Source organism: Maylandia zebra, linkage group LG3 (assembly GCF_041146795.1).
Source record: "Maylandia zebra isolate NMK-2024a linkage group LG3, Mzebra_GT3a, whole genome shotgun sequence".
Lineage (NCBI taxonomy): Eukaryota > Metazoa > Chordata > Actinopteri > Cichliformes > Cichlidae > Maylandia > Maylandia zebra.
In genome coordinates this window covers 50,611,685-50,617,640 of record NC_135169.1, presented here as the reverse complement: position 1 = coordinate 50,617,640, position 5,956 = coordinate 50,611,685, and the positions used below count along the sequence as shown (strand labels likewise).

At 37.0% G+C, this 5,956-nt stretch overlaps 1 long non-coding RNA gene across 1 annotated transcript; it reads right to left on the bottom strand.

Moving 5' to 3' along the window:
* Positions 1-238: 238 nt before the first annotated feature.
* On the bottom strand, positions 239-2,753 carry LOC106676032 (uncharacterized). Its single transcript, XR_013096974.1, has 3 exons — positions 2,669-2,753; positions 2,269-2,317; positions 239-804 (listed from the first exon to the last, which is right to left on the bottom strand). It is a non-coding gene; the product is annotated as an uncharacterized LOC106676032 (long non-coding RNA).
* Between the last annotated feature and the right edge of the window lie 3,203 nt (positions 2,754-5,956).

The window sequence follows — 5,956 nt, the reverse complement described above, 5'->3', positions numbered from 1 at the left end:
CTTTGTTTATTTGATCTAAAACTTCAGTCCACGTTCGCAGGGATCAGCTGACCCAGATCGCTGGCACAGGCTGGTTAGTTATTTAATGGTTTCAGCTTAGTTTATTTGATCAAAGACGTAAGTGCACGGTTGCAGGGATCAGCTGACACAGATCGCTGGCACAGAAAGAAAACATCTCCCTGTCATTGGCTTTCATTTGAAAATGAAATTAGAATGACAACATGTTAATATGCTTGCAAATTATTTTAATGGGTTAATAAACATTTGTGGAAGTGCCGATGTAGGGCAGGATGCTTCCTACACCTGTGGCATGCACTTGTGTTTCTGTAAATGAATTGCTTGGACGAAGCGTTTTCCACAGTTATTACAGGGGAATGGTTTTTCTCCTGTGTGAATACGCTGGTGCATTTTCAAGTTCCCTAAGTGAGAGAACCTTTTTCCACACTCATCACAGGGGAATGGTTTTTCTCCTGTGTGGGTGTATTGGTGTCTTTTCAAAGGACTTCGGTGAGTGAAGGTCTTTCCACACTCTTCACAGAGGAATGGTTTTTTTCCACTGTGCCCAAACTGATGCACCTGAAGATGAACTAACTGGGCAAAGCTCTGGCCACACTGATCACAAGAATAGGGTTTTTGTCCAGTGTGCAGACGCTGATGGACCTTCAAACTTAATAGTGTTTTGAACATTTTCCCACACTGCTCACAGAGGTATCGTTTGGTGTGAACTTTTGTGCGCAGATCCAGCTGTTCTTCAGTTGAATCTACCCCCTTCTTATGGTGAGGTCTTCTTTGCATTTTCCCGGTCTGTATATAAAGAGAAAGAAGAGATGGACAGAGTAACAACAATCTACAACCATTTGATCTGATAGACTTCCTCCTTACAAAGACTGAGGTGTTGTGAAAAAGTGGAAATGGGAAATTACTGAAGAGTTGTTGTGTCCTTCTTTCATAAACTCCTCCCGCCAGGTGAGGGATGAAAAACGTGTTTGTAGTCAGAAGATGTTTTGATGCAGTCAGCATGCTCATTACCCCAACAATATTTTGCATATTAATTATACATGTTTTTTACCCATTTATATGTAACTTAAACAGGCTATTTACAAGTAAGCAAAGTAATCCTGTTCACACGTCACCAAATGCAAACACAAACCCACTATTCAACAACGGAAACTCTGTGCTTCCCCATCTGATTCCATAATTGGAGTCAGCAGGGAAACTGCAATTTTAGTGAAAGGTAAGTAAAAATATATCCTGGCTGTACCTGTAATGCCAAAAATGCTAAATTAACTGTTCCCCTGGCCCCTTTGGGAACATTTTTATGTCACTGTGAAGTTTACCTTTCACCTTCACATAAGATAAGATAAGATAAACCTTTATTAGTCCCACACATAGGAAATTTGTTTGTTCACAGCAGAAAGTGGACAGTAAAAAGTTAAGAGCAGCAAAGTCTACTCTTCATTCTATCAGAAACAGTTATCACAGCTCGTACATTTTCTTTTTACACATATATGTAAGCACTGAGCCAAATTTAGTAATGCCAACACATTAAAAGAACAACATTTGTCTCTTATGTATGATACATCTATATATACACTGTAACAGATACTTGTCTTTGAGTGAAGATTTAAGGTGATATAAATAAATAACTGCAACTTGAATCTTTACTGAAGCTCAGTATTTGACACAGAGTTCAAACTCACTGCTGTAATAACTAATAATGATTAATATAATAACTATAATATTGGCCATATTATAGTTACATTACCAAAGTGAGATGATTTTAGTCTCATGAACAACACTATCTAATTGTTATTTACTAGCTAATCTTAAAATGACTGTTCAGTACAGAAATGAAGCCCAACAATCATGTTTGTACAGTCCTGTGGTCTCAGCCTCAGATTCTTATCAAATCACACAGAGCTCATGTAGAAACAAATGTACAAAATATGTTCTCCTTCATTTCTGTCAAACAAAGCTGTATGAAACGTTTCCAAGCCTCGCACTTCCGGCCTTAACGGTCTTTGAGTACGCGGACCTTGAGGACCGTTAAGGCTGCGTACTTTAAAGCTGCAGACCCCGAATTGGGATACAGCCTTAACGTCGTTTTCCTTCGCTATTTAAATTCACAAGCACTACATAATCTCATAGTGCCACCTACCTGGCATTCCTCGGGATCAGCAGTTAATTTTCATGAGGCAATTTTAGGTGGGTTACACTTGGAATGCCATGTCTCTTCCTTATCTAATGTGTCACGTTAAAGTGACTTACCTCTGCCACTGTGAGCATTTGGCTGCTGGTGTTACTCAGTGAATCAGCTCTGACAAACATAAAGATAATAAGTTTAGAGAAAAATTATCCAAATACTGCCTTAAAAACAACAATGATGTTAAGACTTCTCATCCAAGCACATAAATGAAAAACAACATATGTACCTTTAAAATTTAGCTTGAAAATATGATTAAATACTTTAAAGTAGCAATAAGAAAGATAATCAAGTTAGATACTACAAATTTACAGACATTTCGTCTCGTGTTTGTGCCTAGTTTTAAAGATAAACTGGACCTGAAACATGAATTCAATTGAAAATAACACAATTAAAAGGAAAAAAAAAACACTGAATGTCCTTTGATTTACTAAAACTACCACTGACCACCAGTTTTTTTCTTACCCTTGGCATGTGAGGGACATTTGTTTTGGTCCTGCTTAATGCTTGCCTTCACTGAACTCTGAGAGATGCACCAATGGTTCCCATGGTATCCAAAGCTGACTCCACTTCATAAGGTTCCAGAAGTGAATTTAAAAATCAACACCAAGTATTTAATGAACCACAAATCCCAGCAGGATAACAACCACTGGTGTTTTTTCCTCCAAACTTTATTTATTCAAAGTCATAAACAAAACAAAATAATAACTAACAACGAAATCAAAAATGACATAAAAGAAATAAAACCCACTCAAACTCATTATTGAACAAAATCAGTTACATTTACATTTCATCTTGTCAGAATATAATACACACAGCATATTAAATTCAACAAGATGAAGGTGTTCATAGTGTATTTGTATTGAGTATTACATAAGATGTATGTAGTTTAAACTCAACTTAAACTCTAACAGATCAACAGATCATGCATTTATAACAGCTCTCCACACAGCCCTTTCTCTAGCATTTTATTTTCATTCATTTTCACTTTCATTAGCAGATGTAAAGAGGGTTTTTTTATATATATATCTTATTAAAAGCCCCTCTGATATGTTATATATATCTATAAAAAAAAATCTGTCTCGCTCATGTCTGCAGTAGGCTCACTTAGCATAGGGGGTCTAGCCTCAGGACCCTTACTGGATACAGACATCCCAGGCGGGAATGAAACTTGCGATCCTCGGCTCCAAAGGCCTGTAGAGATATATATATATATATATATGTATATATATATATATATATATATATATATGTATATATATATATATATATATATATATATATATATATATATATATATATATATATATATGTATATATATATATATGTATATATATGTATATATGTATGTATATATATATATATATATATGTATATATGTATATATATATATATACATACATACATATATATGTATATATGTATGTATATATATATATATATGTATGTATATATATATATATATATATATGTATATATATGTATATATATGTATATATATGTCCAGCTGGGATAGCCTCCATTATCATTAATGGAGCTCCAGTGGAGAGCGTGCAGTCCTTCAAGTATCTCGGTGTCAACATCTCCTCAGACCTGACATGGTCTGCCCACATTCAGGTCCAGACCAAAAAGGCTAGGCAGTGCCTGTACAACCTACGACAACTGAGGAAGTTCAGGGTCTCTCCAGTGATCCTCAGGACTTTCTATACAGGTGCTGTGGAGAGATGTGAGAGATTTTGAAGGACCCATCCCATCTGTTGCTGGGATGGGACGGGTGCCCCCCACCCCCCTATTATCCTTAAGTGACTGAGACAGGACTCATTATCATATTCAAATCAAATCAAATCAAATCACTTTTATTGTCACATCACATGTGCAGGCACACTGGCACAGCACATGCGAGTGAAATTCTTGTGTGCGAGCCCCACAAGCAACAGAGATGTGCAAACACAACAACACAAACGAGCAAAATACAAGAATGGCCAACCTGAAACTAATAAATATATGTACAATATATAATAGTGTATGCATTTCTGGATGTGTATACTAAATATTTTCCTACGAGTGTGTGTGTGTGTGTGTGTGTGTATACACATTTTTACAAATTAAATAGTAAAAATAAATAAATAATAAAAATAATAAAATATATAAAATATACAGAGTTGAATATGTGCAAAACAAGTGGCATTTATATACAGTGTGTAGTGCAGTGCATATATTCTCATATCATCCTGATTCTTCTGGCCTCACTATAGCACATGACATTTTAACACCCTTCCCACACAATGTGCACAAGATGTAATTTTCCATATTGTTTTATTTTATTTTATTTCTATTTATATAATGTACCACTTGCAACACATAATGTCCTCTTTGTATATACTCATTCACTGTATATAAAGTTCTGTCTTTCTCTTTTTTTCGTTGCACAGTCGAGGAGTGTATCAGGTCACATTTCACTGTGTGTTATACCTGTATAGCCATGCACGTGACAAATAAAGAATCTTGAATCACATTTACTCTGGGCCTTCTTGATGTGATGTTCTTCTGCTTCCCTGGCCACTGTGTCTGTAGGGATGGTGTTCACTCTATGTTGCAGCGTCCTGGTGACACCCAGTATATGCTTCAGTGGATGAAGAGAGTCAAACATTAAATTCTGATCTGTATGCGTAGGTTTACGGTACACATCAACTTTTAAATGTCCCAGATTACTGATGAAAATCTCAGCCAGATGAACAGAATCAACCTTTTAGGAGTGTGGATAAAAGTTTGTTAGGTTGCCAGCTGTGCCACGTTTTGATCTAGTTGCCAAACCTGGAAACCTACAATCCATCAGCCCAAGTGTTTCCTGTATAATCTGTTTATACAGAATAAATATTACAGAAAGAAGTATTTTCTGTTCATCAGAACATTTTGTCTCATCAAAATATTATTTGTCAGAAAAATGAAATAAATCCAATGAGTGAAATGATCTAAAAATTATTTTAGACCATTTTAAATTCATCCATTTGCTTCAGCTTATCCTTTTCAGGGTTGCGGGGGGCACTGGAGCCTATCCCAGCTATCTTAGGGCAAGAGGCAGGGTACACCCTGGACAGGTTGCCAGTCTGTCGCAGGGCTACCACACAGAGACAAACAACCATCCGTACTCACATTCACTCATGGATTCACACTTATGGGCAATTTAGATTTTTCAATTGACCTATCCCCTCTAACTGCATGTCTTTGGACGGTGGGAGGAAGCCGGAGTACCCGGAGAGAACCCACACAAACATGGGGAGAACATGCAAACTCCACACAGAAAGATCCCGGCTTGATAGTGGAATTGAACTCAGGACCTTCTTGCAGGTAACTGTGCTACCCCATTTTAAATCACACTAAAATACTATTAGTGTATTTGAGTGCATTGCTGACCACTATTAATCATGTGCTTCATAACATGAGCCAAGGTGTGAAAAAAAGTGTGGGTCATTATCACCAGAGGTTTTGGGTGAAACCAGTGGCACCAGTGTCTGGCAGCCTCGCCTCTGTCAGTGCGCCCCAGAGTGGCTGTGGCTGCAATGTAGCTGCCATCACCAGTGTGTGAATGTGTGTGTAGATGACTGGATGTGTAAAGCGCTTTGGGGTCTTTAGGGACTAGTAAAGCACTATACAAATACAGGCCATTTACCATTTATATGAAAAAAGTGTGATGATCCTCTGCTCTCCATTACATTATTTAAATACAGTTCTTACAATATCATGTAAGAACA